The following is a 21,035-nucleotide window of genomic DNA, read 5'->3' on the forward strand; positions in this document are numbered from 1 at the left end:
TCATGAAGTTTTGGCAAAATTGCCAGTCTAGTCAACTGTTCCTGATACATTTTTGTGGGTAGTCCTGAGAATTAATACAGGGCTTATTTAGGCTTTTTCATCTTCTAGTATCAATTTTAGTTTTTAGATTTTTGTTTTTGAAGGGGTTTTTTGATCAATGCCATAAATTTTTCTGTTGATTTGGCTTATAATTTTTAAACTCTGCTCTATATTATATCCCTATCTTACTCTTAATTTATATGTCTTTGTCTTAATTGATTTACATTCTTTGTAAGGCATCAGATTTTTATGGTTGCTGTTGACCTTCTCTAAGATTATTTATTGTACATTTAGTTAATTTTTCTTTTGTTTTATTATTTCTTTCCATCAATTTATTCCACTAATTCATTTCTCTAATAAAAGTTCAACACTTGACTTATTAATTTTTCACCTTTCTTCTTTTGTGAGATATAGATTGGAGACAATGAAGTTCCCTATAGGAATTTCTTAAACTGCATCTTAAAAGTTTCAGTACATACATTTCCTTTGTAGGTTGGTTTCAGATTTCTTAAGTTTCATTTCCTTTTCTGATCAATAAGATATATAAAGCTGATTTTAATAGATATTTCTAGTGCATAGTTATTTTATCAGGGTATTGATCTTGAATTTTTGTGTTACTCAGAGAGTCATATAATGTGTTTTCTATAATATAAAAAGTGCTTCTCTATTCAGAAAATGACAGGATTATTGATAATCACAGTATTAATCTTCAAAGATCTTGAAGAATGTCAAGCAACATCAGAATTTTCTAAGGGTCGATGGAACTTAGATAGATCAAGTCATATTGGATGATGCTCAGAACCCATAACAGGACAAAATTTGATGACACAAGTCATCATTAGGAGCACTAGGATGATGCCATATTTAGGCAGTGTTAAAGCATTATTCTCAATGTTTTTCTTTTAAACAGTTCTAAGGCCAACTGAGAAATCCTGGAATAAAATATTTCATTGTAATGCAGCTCCAGTCAAGATTAACATTTATCTTCAAGTTCAAAGGTTTTAGACTCTGTCCAGTGTTTAATACGCACCAGTTAGTAAGTGAAGCACCATCTGGACCACGTAACCAGGCAGTGTGTGTGAACCAGGCTGCAGAGTCTCCAAGACCCCTGATCAGGTCGGTTCCGGGTCACAGTGCCCTGCTGTGTGACCACAGACTCACCTGCTGCCCCCGGGATGGCAAAGCAAACACAGCAGGATCACAATCCCGCACGAGGTGAAGAGAACTCTGTAGGCTTGATCATTTAAGGCCACGTGACTACAAGGACTCCCGCAAAGAAGGCCCCTGTCCTCCCAGGAGCTTTGGGGTCACCCTTTCCCATTTTCAGCACAAATCGGATGCCTTGTGGGTGACAGGGAGCATTCCTGGACTCTTCCTCAAAACAAATACATGGCTGACCTTATTACCATCAGAGAAGAAAATGGGACCTGAAAATAGATAAGAAGCAGAAACATCCCTTCTACAGAAGGAGAGGAAGCCTGGGTTTATGATGAATGGTGAGGATATTCTTAGCCCGGAGGCACAGACCTGTCTCTGTGTTAGTCCCCGTGGGCACAGCAGCCTGCCTCCTTTCCAGAGCCCACCGCAAATTATGAACTTGGTTGCACACAGCAGGTTGCATCCATAAGGAAATATTCTCCTGGAAATATTTTAATTCCTTCAATTTAAATTATAATTTCCTCTAAGAGGCTGCCTAAGAGTTAACCTGTGAGAGCAGGCAAGAGGAGGCGCGGAAATAACCTTAAAATGAGCTACTCTTATGTGCAGCAACCTTTCCTTTGTTATGTCGTGTAATCTTCCAACAGGACTGCACGTCTGTACAAGGATCCCTGTGTTTGCAGGGGTGCCGTGCCAAGTCACTTCAGTGATATCTGACTCAGTGATCACGTTGACTGCAGCACGCCAGGTTCCTCTGTCCATGGGGATTCTCCAGGCGAGAATACTGGAGTGGGTTGCCATTTCCTCCTCCAGGGGATCTTCCAGACCTGGGGATCGAACCTGCATCTCTTACCTCTCCTGCACTGGCAGGTGAGTTCTTTACCTCTAGTGCCACCTGGGAAGCCCATATTGCAATTCAGAAAGATCAGTGGATTTATCCCAGAAATAACCTGGATACGAACTTGCTTCCCTACCTCCAAAAGCCACCATCCCAGGCTGATACCCCAAATTCAGAAGAGTGTGAGCCAAGTCTAATACTGAGATGTAGAAGAGAAGATCTCCCAACTCTTAGGGTGCTGAGCCGAAGAGAGAAGCATTTGAAGGGGGAAAGCCTTCATCTCCACACCCTTTCTCTCCTCATGGCCTCTGCATTCTCCGCGTGCCTTGCTCACAACATCTGCTCACCTCCTCTCCCGCCTCCACCAGCCTCCCAGAGGCTTCCACCTCAGCCAAGAGGCCACCTTCCTGGGAAGCCAGCACCTTCTTGGAGCTCCCAGCGCTCCCCCGTGCAGTGAACTGAAGGGTGTTCCCCGGAAGGCTTGCCCACATGGACTCCCAAACGTAACCCTCATAAGGACCTGTATAGACATAACCTAGATGAAGACATTGGCATGAGATCCTCCTGGATTGAGCTTCCCTGATGAATCAGATGGTAAAGAATCTGCCTGCAATGCAGGAGACCCTGGTTCAATCCCTGGGTGGGGAAGATCCCCTGGCAGAGGACATGGCAACCCACTCCAGTGTTCTTGCCTGGAGAATTCCATGGACAGAGGAGCCTGGCGGGCCATAGTCCTTTGGGTCTCAGAGAGTTGGCTACGACTGAGGGACCGAGCGCGCACACACGCATCCTGGGTTAGAGGGGACGCCACAACAAGTGTCCCTCCAGGAGACAGGAAAGGAAAACACAGAAGGGAAGGCCATGTGACCACAAAGGCAAAGTCTGGGTGAGGCGTCTAGAAGTCACGGCAAGCAGAGGCGGGGTGATGCAGCCACAAGCCATGGCATGCCGAGCCCCTCCCAGAATCCGAGAGACTCTCCCACACAGCCCTCAGAAGGAGCCCCTCACTGACACCTTGATCCTGGGCCTTCTGGCTCCCAGAACTGTGTGCACATAAACATCCTTGTTTCCTGCCACTCAGTGTGGTCCTCTGTCATGCTTGCTGCCTGGTTATACATGCCTCCCTCACATCAGCACCCTTGCCTTCTCCTTAGACGTCTCCCCAGAGTTTAGCACAGCATGTGGCACATTCTGCATGTTCAAAATGTCCATGGATGGCCCCCTTCCCTGCCCTGGGCTCCACCACATGAAACCACCCACTCCTGTGGCCTGCAGACCACAAAAGCAACCTCTCCCATTTATTGGGAACTAGCCACACACCTGGCATTTGGCAGACAGTTTAGTGTCCCACTTTATCCCTGTCAGTAACTCAGAACAGTTACCACGTTTGCTGCTTCATGGTGGAAGAACAGAGAGGTCAGACATCTGAGCCCGAGTCTCCTGTACTGTGCCTGGGGGCGGGGAGGGGAGGCAGGGGTAGGGGGTCTGAGTCACCTGAGCCCAGTTCCTGACCATGTGGCTCCCCGGCTCCAGCTCAAACTGATGAAAGAGTTAATGAGTTGTGCACATCCCCTCGTCGCTGGCCGCTTTATCTCACATGGACTTGTTGAAGTCTGCCTGATAGGAGATGAATGGGTCAGTGTAATGCACCAGCAGGAGCCAAAGGGAGGCGACCACAAAGGGAACAATGCTGCCCCCTCCTGACACCAACTTCTGCTGTCCCTACAGCTGTGTCAATCTCTGACAAGCCACCTGAACCAGGGAATGGATCTGCCCTATATACGAGGACACCTTGGCGTGCCCTCTCTAGGTCCCTCAAATCCAGGACCAGCTGTCAGCCTTCTGTCCAGGCCTTCATGCAGAATCCTGCACTCCTTGGAAGCCCCTTTCCTTACTGTGAATGTGTCAGACTCTATCTAATGTGTACAAATCTCAAGACAGCTAATGGGATCCATTGCAGGTAAATCAATACGCTACTCATTCTTTGTACATCATTTGTAGGGAGGCAGGAACTAAAACAAAACAGTAGCTGATTTTTTTTACGGGATGATCAGCAGAGTGTTGGGAACATGCCTTTTAATGTCTCTTCTTTAGGGGTTTCCAAGGAGACCAGGCAGCTAATGAAGGGCTTGTTCTGCCAAGCGCGCACCCCTCCGCCTCTCTCGGTGGGTTCACGATTAACCACCGCTCACAGCTCACTCCCAGTCTCTGCTGGTTGCAAATATGTCTTCAGTGGTGCCCCTGAGACCACCGCGCCTTCTGCTATGCGGTCTGCCACCCTGAGCTCTCAGCAGTGGCTCCGGAGGCAGCAACCACACTGTTCTCCAGCTCAAAGGAAAGGAACGAAAGAAAAATAAAATCAGATGAGGGGCCTATCACTGGGAGTCTGAGTTCCACGTGGTCATTATTTTGCTTTGATGTTATTGTTTAGTCGTTAAGTCATGTCTGGCTCTTTTGCCACCCCAGGGACTGTAGCCCACCAAGCTCCTCTGTCTATGGGATTTCCCAGGCAAGAATCCTAGAGTGGGTTGCCATTTCTTCCTCCAGGGGCTCTTTCCCACCCAGGGATGGAACCCACGTCTCCTGCACTGGCCGGTGGGTTCTTCACCACTGAGCCATCAGGGAAGCCCAGGACTTTTGCTATTCACTATTAAAGATGCGAAGAACTGACTCATTTGAAAAGACCCTGATGCTGGGAAAGATTGAAGGCAGGAGGAGACGGGGATGAGATGGTTGGATGGCATCACCGATTCCATGGACGTGAGTTTGAGTAAACTTCGGGAGCTGGCGGTGGACAGGGAGGCCAGGCATGCTGCAGTCCGTGGGGTCACGACTGAGCGACTGAACTGATTAAAGCAAGACGGACGCCAGGCATGTTTACTGACTCTTCTGTGCAAAGTCCATTTCAGTGCTGGCCACAGACCAGAAAGCCTCCCCGCGTCTCAGGTGTACCAGCAAGGATCCGCGTGGGCCTTGCTCCACAGGATTGGTGAGCAGCTCTGCGCCAGATTGCCGCAACAGACAGAGCACCCCCCCACGGGAGCTGACACTTGGTTGAGCCACATGGGTCAACCGTTCAGGCTGCCCTAAACCCTCCCCACAGCTGAACATCCATCCTGAGGTCCAAACAGCAGCACTCCTTTGGGGCTGGTCCAGAGTCCCTACAAGCCCCCTGTCCCCAGGGCGTGTCATGGCGCACAGCACCCAGTGCCTCTCAGACTTGCAGGGGCTCCTCGGCCCAAGTATGGGATGAAGACTCTGGGGTCAGAACAGGCAATCTGAGAAAAGTAACATTTCAACCCTACCCAGCAAGGGCTGGCAACCAAACTGTCCAAGTAAAGAATTCTTTGCTTTTTTTTTTAAGTGGAAAAACATCTGTCATATGTATATGTGTATTTCAGAAGTCTTTATTCTATTCAGATTAGAACTGGAATGCAGTCGAGAAGAGAGCTTATCTCCTAACCTTCGGTCTTTACAGCCAATGTCACTTTTCATGTCCTTTCCCTTCGTCCACTTTATTTTAATTATCCCTGTTGCCATTTCCTTCTTAATCTCCTTTGAATAAAAGAATCAAATTCTTTACCGAGAAAAAGATAATGAGGATTAACCCTTAACTTCAAGCGTTGACTGTTTAAGATGCCCCAGGAACGGCCATTACCACCCTCCCCCCGTGTGGCCTCTCCCCGTGACCCGCCGTGGACCACCTCCTCTCTGCTCTAGTGCCATTTGACCCCGCGGGCTATGCAGCTCACCCTGGGCCCTGGACAGTGGCCTTCGGATTCCCACACTCGCCCGGTAGCCTCCCTTTCCTTAGGCTGTGGCCTTCCCCCAGCCCTGTCACCTGCACACCTGTGATGAAGCCAACGCTCAGCTCAGCCCTGACCTTGCTCCTTTTTCTTTTCCTCTGGGAAGCATTAATGCGCTGAACTATTGGCATTCTCAGAACTAAGGCCACCGACCCCTTGGATAAGCCAAAGGAAATGAGCCCTGTTTGAAGAACTTCTTCCATAAGCTGGTCAAGTCCTGTTTAAGGTCCTTTCCTTCCTCCCACTCCCACCCCAAGTCACAACCTGCAGGACCTTCCCTGCTGCTGCTGCTGCTGCTGCTAAGTCACTCCAGTCGTGTCCGACTCTGTGTGACCCCATAGACGGAAGCCCACCGGGCTCCCCCGTCCCTGGGATTCTCCAGGCAAGAACACTGGAGTGGGTTGCCATTTCCTTCTCCAGGTCAGCCTAAATGGAAAGCATCTGCCTTTCCTCTGATCATGGAAAATTCCAGTCTCCTTTGTGCACAGTGGCTCTGGGGGATTGCAGGGAGACAAGGAGGTCATAGGAGGATTTCGGATAATGAGTGTCTTACTCTTTCCAATCAGGCATTGTTGGTAAGAAGGGAAAGTGTACACACATCAGGAGGGCAGAGGCTGTGTGTCATCAGCCCTTTGCCTTCACTCTCACTGAGCAGCAGTTCTGTCTGCCTCCTGGCTCCATTTCCATCTTCACTCCATCACCCCTGTAGGCACCACTCTCTCCAACTGTCCTCTCTCCAAACAGTGACAAGGCCCTCCCTGTCCTGGGGCCCCTCAGAGGGATGACCAGCCCTACACAGCTGACGTTACAAACTCAATGACCTGAAAGTACAGTGCATCTTCCCCACCCTGTGCTTTGAATCTTTAAATGAATTGCTCATATTGAAAACCAACAGCATGTTCATTTCCAGGTTTTTTTTTTTCACAAAATACCTGGCAATGCTCAGTCTGCTTTTCCACACGGCACCAACTGACCAGAGCTGGGGGTAGGCACTCAGTGCATCTCACGGTTGTGGGTTGAAGGTGTCCTCCAGAAATTCATGCATTGAATGCTAATCCTCAGAGTGATGGTCTCTGGAGATGGCCTTTGGATGTGATTACGTCATGAGGGTGGAGCCCTCGTGAAAGGGATTAGTGCCCTTATAAGAGGAAGCCAAAGAGCAGGTGAGTTTTGTTTTGTTTTGTTTTCCTCCATTTCCTCCATTCGAGGACACAGTGGGAAGGAAGATGTCTGCAACCCAGAAGAGGCAATGCTGGCACCTGATTTCTGACTCTCTGGCTCCGGAAATGTGATAAATGAGTATCTATTGTGTATAAAGCATCCAGTTTATGATGTTGTATTATAGCAGCCCTAGCTTTTGTAAGACACTAACCAAGTAAACAACCAGCTCATAAGATGATTGAGTTCCTCACCAGTAAGATCCTGCATCAAGGGTGGAGTGACCATCTGCAGACACATCTCTAAATCACAACTCTCTGAATTGACAGCTGCCCACTGGGACTATCTGAATCTTTTCAATCCTGTCTGATTTAATGAGTCTGGAATACAGCCTGGGCACTTAGATTCTTAGGGGTTCCCAGGTGATTCTAAAATCCAGACAGGAGTAAGACTCATGGCCGTGTGGATTTCTTCTTGTCCTGGACAGTGAGCCAGGTGACCTCTGGATTTCTTTCTGTTCTAAGACTCCACTATTTTCCGAGTTCTTCCTCCAGTCTGTTGGGAATCATTTTTTTAGTTCAAAGAAGGCTTGCAAGAAACAGGCAGAAAATGTATCTTTTCCAGCTTCATTGGGATATAAGCAGCGTATAACATTGCCTAAATTTTAAGTGTACAATGTGCTGACTTGATACACTTACATATTACAAAATTATTACCATCACAGTGTTAGCTAACACTTCCATTGTGTCACATAATTACCATTTCTTTTTTTTTTTTTTTGTAGTGAAAATGTATTCTTTTTGAGCTTCTCTAATTAAAAAGAAAAAAAAATCACTGAGAAAATTAAAATTGCAAACTGGTAGAAGTAGTATTTGTATTGCAATGGTAACACTGAATTGACATTTTGGAATTAATTATTTGAGGGAGGGTACATCTTGCATCTTGAGGTAGCTACTGTCAAGGATGATGAATTTAGTAAGGTTAAATAGCCGGGTAGTAGAGCTTTATTTATATAGGTTAAAAAATAATTCATTGAAAAATGACAGTGGGACAGTGAGTGGCAGAGGGAGGCAAGTTAAAGGACACAACATTATGTTAATGATAAATGGTAGATAAGCATCTCTAAATGGATCATCTTGTTTATCCCTAAATCACTACCAAGATAGCATTAGAATTATTCTCAAAATGGCAGGGGAGGAAACAGAAATCTTGAGAGCTTAAGAGACAGAATCGAGACTCACCCTTCCAAACTCTAGGCTTTGGACAGCCATGATTTCCCATCTGCCTGGGGTGGGGAGAGAGCTGGATAGAAATGCGTGTGCCCCGCTGGCATCACGCAGTTCCACTTGCTCCCCACAGTCAAGACCAGAAAGAAGCATACAAGTGTGGAGCCCACGAGGCAAGGGAAGGGGCCATAGGCAGGGAAGTCACCTAAGTTCAGAAGACGAACTGCTCTCCCAGCCATGAAGACATCTGCCTATTTACAATCCTACCACCTGGCTTCCCAGGTGGCACTAGTGGTAAACAACCCACCTGCCAATGCAGGAGACACAGGTTCAATCCCTGGGTTGGGAAGATCCCCTGGAGAAGGGCATGGCAATCCACTCCAGTATTATTGCCTGGATAATCCCATGGACAGAGGAACCTGGCAGGCTACAGTCCATAGCATCGCAAAGAGTCAGACACGATTGAAGGGACTTAGCAGAACAACACACCACCAAAATATCCATCATCCTTCTTTTGGCAAAAAGAGACCTCCCAGTTATACTCAGCTGCCCCTGTCTTGCCCGCAGCTGGAAGTGGCATTTACACAGATGGCTCTGCCTGCCTGCTCTCAGCATCACTCTGTTCTTAGTACCGAAAGTCTGAGATGCAGCCAACGGACATGACATACCACCTGGACATCCTCTGGCTGGTCCTGAAATCCCAGCCATCTGCACGGCCCCTCACGCATCCACAAGCACCCTGCATGAGCCTGGGAACAAAACATGGTGGCCCGGCTCCTCTCTCTCCCGCAGTGAAGCGGCTACTCAACCATCAAGTCTTCAGAGACAAGGCGATGTGACGCTTAATGTCACTTGTGATAGAAGGTGTTGCGTCTCAGCATATGGTTGGCAAGTACAACACAAGGACTTTTGGAGGACGCAGTGATGTGTCTGGGTCTTTGCATAATAATCACATTAGAAGGATGCACAAAGTACACGACGTAATGAATGTAGGCACAGCTTGGCGACCTATTTTCCCTTGTGAAGGCAGTGCAGCGGTAGGTAGGAAATTTCCATCTAACTAGTAGGAGTAGACTCCATCCATGGGCTGTGTGTGTGTCTGCTCAGTGTGTGCTCAGTCGGGTCTGCCTCTTTGAGACCCCTTGGATTGCAGTCCACCAGGCTTCTCCGTCCTTGTGATTTTTCAGGCAGGAATACTGGGCAGAGTTGTCATTTCTTTCTCCAGTGCATCTTCTTGATCCAGGGATCAAATTGGCATCTCCTGTGTCTCCAGCATTGCAGGCAGATTCTTTACCCACTGATCCATCTGGGAAGGAAACCCCAAATTTTGGGGTATTTGAAACCCAGGATGCCTCTGGGAAACCAGAATGAGATTGAAGTGAAAAAGTCAACGGAGCCCAGAACATGACATAGTGTGTATGTCCTATTTTACTTGTTCACTCCTTGGTCTCCTTCCCTGTCTTTGCATGAATGGTTTCTGTTATATGACCATTCTAGCCTGACACAGATGCTGTCTCCAGTTCATCCTTCTCCCTTTTATCTGGATTTGTTTTTCAAGTAGAAAATTTCCCTGATCATCTACTGTGTGAATACCCTACCATACCACACAAGATATTTTTTTCAGTTTCATTGTTTTCAACAACCTCTTCCACTGATCTCAGCAACCCAGATCAGGTGGGAGGCTGGTGACTGCTGCATACATTAAGCACTCTAAATAAAACTGCACTGCTTTGAACCACCCCACACTTGCACTCCCTGGGCTCAATACCTCCTAATCACACCCAAATCCACTAGACCTTTTGGGGAGTGAAAGTGCATCACAGCCCTCAACTACTAAATTGTACTTCATCCCAATTCTGGTGGAGGGAAGATAATCACAAGTGTTGCTACTCATTATGGTATTTATGTCATTTTAGCTTTTTCATACTTAAGAGTAATATGAGAGTATTACTATAAAGTGTCGAGACAATAAATTATCAATAAATTATAGCCCATCCCCCACTGCCAGTGCTCTTACGAATCCAGATTATTAGCCAGTTTTCAGAGAAAGAAGCACTTCACCTCAGAATAACTACAGATTATGAGAAGCCAGGAGAAAACATCAGAACCCCAACTACTGCGAAGGCCTGGGGGAGTTTCCTGGGTCTGGGAGGGGAGAGCTCTGTCCTGGGGACAGATAATAGTCACCCTTCAGAGAAAAAAGAGAAACCAGGTCCCAATATAACACAGTCATTAATCTCTTGACTGAAGTTAAATTCTAGAAAGATATCATTTGCTCTTGTGGGTTTACTGTTCTAAAACAAACAAAAACCCTTACATCCATAATGTCTTCCTTTTTAAACATAAAGACAAAATTTCATCCAAGTATATTACACACAGGTGGGGAAGCTAGTTCCAAGCTCAGTTTTCCAAAAGGGTAATAGAGTCTAGCTTATTTTCCTACTTCAGAAAATTAGCAGAGCACCGGGGATCATTCCATAGATGATTTTTTAAAATGATCACTTGGGATCCCCTTCAAAGTCAGAGCTCAGCCTTAGGAAAGAACCAGTCACCACAAGCATAACAACAGACGCACCAGTGCCCGTGAACCTCAGCAGTCGGACACCAGGTCAGCACCTGGACAGCTTCTGGCCTCTCCTCTCTGCTCAGCATGGCACCATCTGAATTTGCATCTTCGTGTCCCCCAGAACCAGAGCTGCACTGCATCTCCCAGTCCTTCTTCCAACCTACCCAGTGGTCTGTCCTTAGGCTTCACTTCTGACCTTCTCTTCATGATCTGGACATTCTTGGGTACTGCCTCTTGTCTGGCAGTTCTCTCTGGGTTCCCATCTGCTTCCCTGTCGTCATGAAATTCTTAGCCTCTGCTCTTTCCTCTTTCCTCCAAGAGTTCATCCATTCATTCATGTGGCTTCAACCATTGAGTCAAAACTTAAATCTGAATACCTTCCCTTGGAATCACTCCTAATCATTAGTCCTCACCCCAAACTTTCACCTCCAGGGATGCTGCATAACTCAATAGTCACTGAAAGTTGAACTTAACACTTCCCCAACTAATTCTACCTGCAAATATTTCTATCTTCCGCTCTTTTTCAGTCTTCTGATTGGAAGAGTTGCCTTAATAACGCCTTCTCATTTTTTCACCAGACAACTTTGGCATCTCTGTTTTTCTCTCCTACCTGCATTTTGTTCTGATTCTGCGCTGCCACAGCCATTCCTCACACACGGACCTTTGCAGTTATATTCAGTCTCTGTCCCCTTCTCCTCCAGCTCAGGTTTTTCTATTAGTACAAAATTCATCGTCATAAAACCACGCTTGGAACACGTCAACCCCAGCTGTCAAGCACAGTGACTGTTCATTGCTTGTCAGATAATGTGCAACCCTTGGCTTCACATGATATCACCAATGACTCTCCCAACCATCACATTATTTTCTCTTCATTATTCCTTCACTTTATTCCGTCAGTCACACTGTGTGCCAGGCACAGGGCTATGTACTGGCCGTTTGTTGTTTCACTGGATTATCACAACAACCTGTTAAGGTTAATGCTAATATTCCTTTTGGCAGATGAGAGAAGTGAGACACAGCAAAATAAAGACGTTGCAGCAGTCTTATGCACTCAGCTCCACAACTGTGGCTTTAACCTCGTCATCTGCGTCATCAGCAGTTTTGTCCCTATGACTCTATGGACGTGGCTAAATAAGGGTTTAATGGATTTAATATATTCAGATTCCCTGCAAACTTCTACTCCACTTCACCTCATTTTTGTAACAATGCTCAGAGCAGTATCTTCACTAAGCTCATTAAATCACAATGTCAAGATTTTCTTCTTTTAAATGCTAATTAAGTGCCATCGAGTCCCCCACTTCTTATCATTAAAGGGACTATCAGGTAACAGACCACAGTGAGAACAGCAGTTTCATATTGTCTTTGTTAAATCAGGGACCAGCCAAGGGACAATCCCAGGTCTCCGTTGCACTGTCAATGTCAGGGTTAGAGGTGGAGACCAGCCTCAGAGTCCAACCCAAATGACAAGGAGGAGCTTGTTCTCTGACAGAAAACATTGCCATCAATCATCTCCCAATTGTTCTCTTGTTTCAAGCACAGAGAAAGTGAAAAGTGAAAGTGTCAGATCCTCAGCCGTGTCCGACTCTTTGTGACCCTCTGGACTATAGACCCCCAGGCTCCTCTGTCCATGGGATTCTCCAGGCAAGAATACTGGAGTGGGTAGCCATTCCCTTCTCCAGGGGATCTTCCCAACCCAGGGATCAAACCCATGTCTCTCGCATCTTCTGCTTGGCAGGTGGATTCTCTACCACTGAGCCACCTGGGGAGCCCAAGAATACTGGAGTGGGTAGCCATTCCCTTCTCCAGGGAATCTTCCCAACCCAAGGATCAAACCTGGGTCTCCTGCATTACATACAGGTGGATTCTTTACTATCTGTGCCACCCAGGAAACCGCATATAAATATATACTATTAAGCTATGTAACTATAGTTATATATACAACTATTAAATATATATGAAGATGAAACAATAAAATGTTAACAGTTATTCTCTTTACATGTGCAATACATATAGTACAGCTTTGTCTGAAAATAGAAACATGCTTTGCTTATCAGATTACCCTTTTCACTTAAACTGTATTTTTTTTAATTCAGCGAAGAGTCAGCATCGCTTTAATAGCTCAGTCTTCAGCCACCCCATCATGCTCTAACCAGTCGCATCAACAGCAGTGATGACGCAAGCATTGGTCTCCGCGCTTCCACATGCGCCATCTCATTCAAGGCTCAGAGCAACTCTATCAAGTCGCAGGTGGGTGAACTGAAGCACAGATTGGCCACTGGCCCAGCATTGTACAGATAATAAGCACTTGTTGTTCAGTCACTCAGTCGTGTCCAACTCTTTGCAGCCCCATGGACTGAAGCACGCCAGGCTTCCCTGTCCTTCACCATCTCCCAGAGTTTGCTCTAACTCATGTCCATTGAGTCGGTGATGCCATCCAACCATCTCATCCTCTGTCGCCCCCTTTTCCTCCTGCTGTCAATCTTTCCCAGTGTCAGGGTCTTTTCCAGTGGGTCAGCTCTTAGCATCAGGTGGCCTAAGAATTGGAGCTTCAGCATCACTCCTTCCACTGAATGTTCAGGGTGGACTTCCTTTAGGACTGGCTGGTTTGATCTCCTACTGTCCAAGTCACTCTCAAGAGTCTTCTCCAGCACCAGAGTTTCAAAGTATCAGTTCTTGGACTATTTGATATTGTGACATATCGGGATATATGTATTTGGACTTTACCTTCAGTTCCTGGCACAGAGCTCCTAAAGCCCTTCCCACTTCATGAGTGGTAGGAGCATCTTTTGTTCTAATGTGGTGACCCTGGGTGAGCCCCAGATAGCTTCAGGATGCAGGCTGGTCCCCAGAAAGATGCAACTTTGTTTGGAAGCCTGACCACCCCTCCCCTCAGCCTCTAGGAAGGAGAAAGGGGCTGGAGATTGAGTTGATAGTCAATCTGCCTTCGTGATGAAACCTCCCCAATAAATCACTAACTGATGAGGTTCAGAGAGTTTCTGGGTTGGTGAATTCACATGCATGAAGGGGCACCCCAACTCTGCGGAGACAGAAGCGCTTATCCTCAGGGACCTCGCCCAGTGTACCCCCTCATCTGGCTGTTCGTTTGTACCTTCAGTTCTACCCTTTATAGTAAACTGATAAATATGAGTAAAGTCTTTCTCCGAGTTCTGTGAGCCTTCATAGCAAGTTACCAAACCTGAAAAGGGCGTTGGAAAACTCCAATTTACAGCCAGAACACAAGTGGCAAATCAGGTGTGTGCAGTGGGGAGCCTTGCAGGTCTGAGCCCTCCACTTGCGAGGTCTGTGCAAGCTCTGCCTACTTAGCGTCAGAATCACAGTAAATTGTAGGTTGCTGTCCACAGAGAACTGGAGAATTGCTTGGTGTGGAAAACCTATGCATTTGGCAGTTTTTGCTGTAAAAATCCTGAAATTATAGCTGTCTCCAATTTTTTGCTAAAACTCACATAATGAGTATCTTTATGGCCAAATATTCATGCATATCTGTGATTATGTCTCTAGGATAATGTTTTTGTATAAGGGTGATTGCTGCACTTAAGCACATGCTTATTTTAAAGACTTTGGCTGTGTGTGTGCCCCATCCTGTTTTTTTAATTTTGTTGGCTGGTGGGGGAGATGTTTCTATTTCTGCTCTAATCCTATCATGCACCACAATAAACTCATTTTTCACCCAATGCGAGGCTCCTCCCAGAGACACGAGGCTCCTTCTCTCCTTGGACTTCTCAGGGGAACCGGGAGACCCTCGGCACTGCTGTGGACACACTATGCGCTGCAGAGCAGGGTGCTTCTGTGGGGCTGGGCTGCTGCACCCCCTGAAATCTGAACCTGGACCGTCAGCAACACCGCCCTGGGAGGCTCCACACCATCGAGGTCTGTCAACAGCTTTACTTGAAGAGTCCTTTGCCCCAGAGCGGCTGCAGATTGCAGAAAGAAGTCTGGATCAATACATAAACTGACACTAAGTCTAATTTTATTCAGGTTCCAGCGCAGAAGCACCTTTTCAATGGATGCTTTTGCTCAGCAACTCTTTTCTCTCATTTCTCATTTACTAGACGCTTCCCAGGATAATGTGCTCAGCGCCGAGTTAAATCAATGTCCACATTAACGCGCGTTCAAAGGCAGCAGGCCACCATCAGTGTTTTCACTTCACGTGACCTTGCTCTCCACGCGGGCTCAGCACTGTCCTCGGGACGCCCCCACCAGCGCCGGCCAGTGTCATCCCCAGACAATATCCAGGTTAATTAACCTTTAGGCGAAGATGCCCACTCACCTCCTTCTTGCCCATTACATTCAGTCCGAAAGGCAGCAGGGAGCTGTGATGAATGTATTAATTAGGAAAATGATTGAATGCAGTTGCTTTTATTACCTTGGCTATTAATCTTCTCTGCAAGATGCCTAAAAAGTCATCCTCATCAGGGGGGCATCGATGCAGGGGAGAGGCAGCCACTCAAAGCCCTGGGTGCGCCCCCTCCCTCCACCGACTGTCTTGCAAAGATGAACTCGAGCTTCCATCAAGTAAGTGCCACAAAAACCCAGCCAGGTGCCCAAAGGAAGCGCGTTCATGTCTTCCCCAAGCCGCCCAGCCAAGGGAGTTTTTAGAAAAGGGGCAGGTGCAGCAGGAAGGACCAACCCCGTCTGAGAGGCTGAAGCAGCAGGAAGGACCAACTCCATCTCAGAGGCTGGGATGCTCTGTGGCTGCCTAGGGTCTCATGATGCTTGGATGAGAAAGGTTCCACGTATGACTTGAATGGAAATTAGTAACAATATTCAAGGCCAATCGGAGCAACGTTTTGAGGAGGTGATTCACTGACATGCCCCTTTACCACGGATGAAAGAAAATGGAAGTGTTGGTCGCTTAGTCATGTCCACCTGTTTGCGACCCCTCGGACTGTAGCCCACCAGGCTCCTCTGTCCATGGGATTCTCCAGGCAAGAATGCTGGAGTGTATTGCCATTCCCTTTTCCAGGGACTCTTCCTGACCCAGGGATCGAACCTGGGTCTCCAGCATGGGAGGCAGAGTCTTTACCACTGAGCCACCAGGGAAGCCCATCAAAGATATGTGATCAGAACTCAAAGGGTGACTCCTTATATTTCTGGCCCCAGAGGGGTGCATTGCAACCTGAATGGGTGTATTCATCTTGCTGAGTTAGGAACATTGCTGGGTTCGGGTTAGCCCGCACCCACTGGACAAACGTCCAAAGCACTCGGGCCCTCGCCTCTGGTCCAGGCAACCCTAGTGAGCCCCAGGACGCTCTGCCTCCCTTTCAGTTCAGTTCAGTTCAGTTCAGTTGCTCAGTCGTGTCCGACTCTTTGCGACCCCTTGAACCACAGCACACCAGGCCTCCCTGTCCATCACCAACTCCTGGAGTTCACCCAACCTCACCTCCATCGAGTCAGTGATACCATCCAGCCATCTCATTCTCTGCCGTCCCCTTCTCCTCCTGCGCCCAATCCCTCCCAGCATCAGAGTCTTTTCCAGTGAGTCAACTCGTCGCATGAGGTGGCCAAAGTATTGGAGTTTCAGCTTTAGCATCAGTCCTTCCAATGAACACCCAGGACTGATCTCCTTTAGGACGGACTGGTTGGATCTCCTTGCAGTCCAAGGGACTCTCAAGAGTCTTCTCCAGCACCACAGTTCAAAAGCATCAATTATTCGGCGATCAGCTTTCTTCACAGTCCAATTCTCACATCCATACATGACCACGGGAAAAACCATAGCCTTGACTAGACGGACATTTGTTGGCAAAGTAATATCTCTGCTTTTTAATATGCTATCTCTTGAGAGTCCCTTATACTGCAAGGAGATCCAACCAGTCCATTCTAAAGGAGATCAATCCTGGATGTTCATTGGAGGGACTGATGCTAAAGCTGAAACTGCAATACTTTGGCCACCTCATGCGACGAGTTGACTCACTGGAAAAGACTCTGATGCTGGGAGGGATTGGGGGCGGGAGGAGAATGGGACGACAGAGGATGAGATGGCTGGATGGCATCACCGACTCTGTGGACATGAGTTTGAGTGAACTCCGGGAGTTGGTGATGGACAGGGAGGCGTGGCGTGCTGTGATTCATGGGGTTGCGGAGAGTCGGACACGACTGAGCGACTGAACTGAACTAGGTTGGTCATGACTTTCCTTCCAAGGAGTAAGCGTCTTTCAATTTCCTGGCTGCAGTCACCATCTGCAGTGATTTTGGAGCCCAAAACTTACTCCCCATCAAACCCCAACTCAAGCATCAGTCACTGTTCTTTCATTCTAATATTCATTTTTGCATTTGGCTGCACCAGGTCTGGGATCTTTGATCCTCCTTGTGGCAGGAGGGGACTTTCGTTGCAGCAGGTGGGATCTGGTTCCCTGATGAGGGATGGAGCCTGGGTCCTCAGCATCAGGAGCAGGGTCGCAGTCGCTGGGCCACCAGGGAAGTCCTACCCACTCTTCCTGATTCCGCCAAGCTCCCTGCTCACCCACGGGCATCACTCTCCTCTCTCCCGTGTCCCGCTGACCTGCCTACAGATCACACTGCTACACGCGTCCCAATGAATCTAAGTCCGTCACATTCACACCCACAGCCTCACACTCCAGGGGGTCGCCTACCACACAGTGGGAGCTCATGCATGTGCAGGGAGTCTGATTTAGAAGCACGTATATGATATCTTCTGTAGAGATTTAAGGAACGAAAACCAGGTATGCTACATATCCACTGTGCAATGCTAACTAAAATGGCTGGAGGCTCTCTGACCACCTGGTGTAGGACACAGGAGAGAATGCAGGCAAGGAACCATGGCCTGCTGGACAGCAAAGGTGCAGGATGCTTCAGGGAGGGTCTTGAGCTTCAGCTCAATGCCAGCAAACTTCCTTAGATAATAACCCTCTGCCCTGCCTCTGCAGGGCCCCTCAGCTCTCTGACTTTCTGTCCTAGCATCTGTATGCCTTGTTGAAAATACAACCAAAGCTCATTGAAAGTGAAGTCTGCCAGTCCAGAGCTTTGACATTTCCCTGGGTTGGGAAGATCCCTGGAGAAGGAAATGGCAACCCACTCCAGTACTCTTGCCTGGAGAATCCCATGGACAGAGGAGCCTGGTAGGCTACAGTCCACGGGGTGGCAAAGAGTTGGACACAACTGAGCGACTTCGCTTAATGAGGAGAACAGTTATCAAATTGCTACGACTTAAAATATTACCTACAGTCACTGAAAATCTTACCTCTCCAATCAGTTCTCAGCCTTTCCTTTTGACAGAAGCATTATGAGCCCTTGTTTCTTCCTACTCTGTCTGACAACTCCCCACACCCAGGGCATCTGTCATGTGGGGCTGGGCTATGCCCAGGCTGAACAGTTAAAAGTGATTTTTCAAAGAATTCCACAAGGGGACTCCAGTTCTCAACACTGGCCATCCCGTTGACCTGACTGAGGAAGTTGCTGACATACTTAGCTCCTTTCAGAGTAACTTACTACTCTATTTGGAGAATAGTTCAAGGTCCCAGACTCCTCCACCTGCTCCTTAAAACCTGAAGCTATTTCACTCCCAGGAGGCTCCAGGAAGCCTGGGACCACGTTTTTACTCTTAACGGGAATTAAAACTGATGTCATTTCTCTGTCTGCAAAGGCCAGTCCAACCAGTACCCTTGAGAGTAGGAAACTCCAGCCCCAAAAGCCAGCCTCGGCCTGTGATGGGTAGAGCCATGTGTGCACATGTTCCGTCGCTCAGTCGTGTCTGACTCTCTGCGACCCCAGGGACTGTAGCCCCCCAGGCTCCTCTGTCCATGGGACTCTCCAGGCAAGAATACTGCAGTGGATTACCATGTCCCCCTCCAGGGGATCTTCCCGACCCAGGGACTGAACCCACGTCTCCTGGGTCTCATACACTGCAGGTGGATTCTTTATCACTGAACCACCAAGGAAGCCCGATGGCTGAGTCGTGTCCCTACAAATTCACTGATGTCCTCACAATGGAGTCTCAGAGCGTGACCTCATGGGGAATAGAGCCCTTGTAGGTGTGGTCAGAGTGTGACCTCACAGGGAATAGAGCCCTGGTAGACATGGTGAGTTTAATTTATACGGGGTCGCAGTAGAGTAGGGTAGGGCCCTTAATCCAGGATGACTGACATCCTTATTAAAAGAGGGATTTGGGACATGGAGACTTTCATTCAGGGAGAACACTGTGTGAACGCGAAGTCAGAGAGCAGGATCATGCTTCTACAAGCCAAGAAACATCAAAGATCGTCAATAAACCCCCAGAATCTCAGGAGAAGCCTGGAGAAGATGCTCTTCATAGCCTCAGGAGGAACCAGCCCTGCCAACACCTTGGTCGTGCACTTCCAGCCTCCAGACGGTGAGACAATACAGTTGTGTTGTCTAAGCTGCCCTTTCTTGGATGCTTTGACCCAATCAGCTTCCTGATTCCTAAGCCTCTAGGAATGGCTTCTCCTCTCTGTCCTGCATCCACGTGGGCTTCCCCAAGATGGTAGGAAGCAGTCCTTCTGTGAGTTCGCTGAGTCACTGGGGCTGACTTGTGACCCTGTCCCGAAGCTGCCCTGCAGGTTTAGCCAGAAAGTGCAGTGAGGGCTCAGAGCAGGAAGACAGTGAGAATCCAGGGGTGAGAATTGCCCAACGTGCTCATCCCACCCCCTCCACGGAGACTGGGGATTGCAACACAGGATGAGGGAGCAGGCTGAGCCGCGTGCTGGTTGGTACAGGCACAGAGCCGACAGTGGGGCGGGCCCCGGGGTCACTGGTGTCACCTATGCTAAGGTCCGCCCTCCCAGCTCGGCTCAGCCCGCTGTGCCTGCAACTGCAACGCCCGTGAGCCCCTGAGACACCCTCTGGCAGTGCTCAAGCTCATCTCAGCTCTGCCTGGTGGAGCCCGGCGGCTCCCAGGCCTCTGGGCAGTTCGAGTGTCCAGGACAGGCAGCAGCTGGGGTCCAGTGCACCTGCCACCCAGCACCTCCCAGTGCGAGGTGGGGCATTGCTACTGAAAAGGCCAGAGGTGAGCTGGCCACCTGGGCCCACCGTGGACCCACAGACACCGGGAAGTTCTGCCATCAAGGAGAGCAGCAGTGACACCTCCCGTTCCCTTCAGACCAGCCAGCAGAGCGGTGGCTACACCTGGTCCAGTCTCCCCTTTCTCCATGGCAGTCCACCGCCCAGCCCCAAAGCGGCCTTGTCTTTACTCCAGAACCACCTCACTGGCAACCGGAGACCCTCGGGATCGTGTTCTCTGTAAATCCATGTTGAGAGTCGGGTGGGAGCTCCACGAGACAGAGAGAGAGTGTGAGGGACAGGAGGAGCTGGCGTCTGCCGTCCCAGCCCAGCGCTGCCCCCAGACGGCCTGTGTAGCCAGCCTCCTGTCTCCTGGCCCGCCAGGGCTCAGGGCCAGGGGCCAGGAGTGCTTCGGCCTTTGGCCTTCACGTTCCTGGCCCAAAATCTCCCTGCTCAGACATCCTCTCGGGAAATCTCTCCACCCAGGAATGCACCATGATGGGAACATCCCCGGCCCCGCCTCCCACTGCCCTGAGCCAATGAAGGTATCTCAAAGGAGCGTTATTTCTGAACACACAGGAAATGCTCAGAGTCCATTTCAGCAGCCTTGGAGTGATCGTGTAGGTATCTACAGGATCTGGGAGGGAGCCCCCACGGGGCTATGGAGCTGTCATGCCTGAGCTTGGAGGAACGGATGCAGACCTCTCAGCCCTTCTCCAGGGCACTGGCGTCACCCCTCCCTGCCATCTGGGCTCAGACACCCCCGTGATGTCTCCCCACCTCTGCTGGAGGACAGGTGGTCTGCAAAGCATGGAAACAAAAGAACTCCCTTCATCCGTCATCGGCACCCATGTCACCGCGACGCTGCTCTGATGTCCCCACACTGAGTTAACCTTGACAGGGAATGGTCGGCCCATCGGCTACCCTCTCCGCGTCCTGGTTCCTTCTGCATCCTGGCAGTCAGTCTGTCTGCAGCCGTCTTGCCCGAAGCGAGCACCACTCCCTCCTGGTGTCCACCCATGCATTTCTGACATCCTAATGACGCTTAAATATGCATGACCATTCCCAAGGAAGGCATTCCACACTTTTTAATCACTTGCATAAACCAACTGATTTTGAGAGCTCGCCTCTGGAAAGGGACACCGGTGATCTGTACGTTTCACTTGCTCTCGCGTCTGCTGTTGTGACGGCAGGGTCCCCCGGCCCAGCAACTGTCCGGGATTCATATGTCCTGACACCTCGGGGTTTTT

The 21,035-nt window shown here is 48.8% G+C and overlaps 1 protein-coding gene across 30 annotated transcripts in view; it reads left to right on the plus strand.

Annotated features, from left to right (window-relative positions):
• LOC129560676 (ankyrin repeat domain-containing protein 26-like) overlaps positions 1 to 21,035 on the plus strand; it is a 210,309-nt gene that overhangs the window by 139,178 nt on the left and 50,096 nt on the right. For 21 of the 30 annotated variants that reach the window (XM_088827788.1, XM_088827789.1, XM_088827806.1 and 18 more), the window contains one exon: positions 950 to 16,284. The exons of 2 other annotated variants lie outside the window; for them this stretch is intronic. The gene's annotated coding sequence lies outside the window, so the exon portion shown is untranslated. Of the gene's footprint in view, positions 1 to 949; positions 16,383 to 21,035 lie in introns of those variants that run through there. 7 more of the 30 variants (XM_088827784.1, XM_088827781.1, XM_088827780.1 and 4 more) reach the window with 7 other exon arrangements.

The sequence above is a fragment of the Moschus berezovskii genome, chromosome 18, assembly GCF_049115385.1.
Source record: "Moschus berezovskii isolate FMDL1 chromosome 18, NW_MosBer_1.0, whole genome shotgun sequence".
Lineage (NCBI taxonomy): Eukaryota > Metazoa > Chordata > Mammalia > Artiodactyla > Moschidae > Moschus > Moschus berezovskii.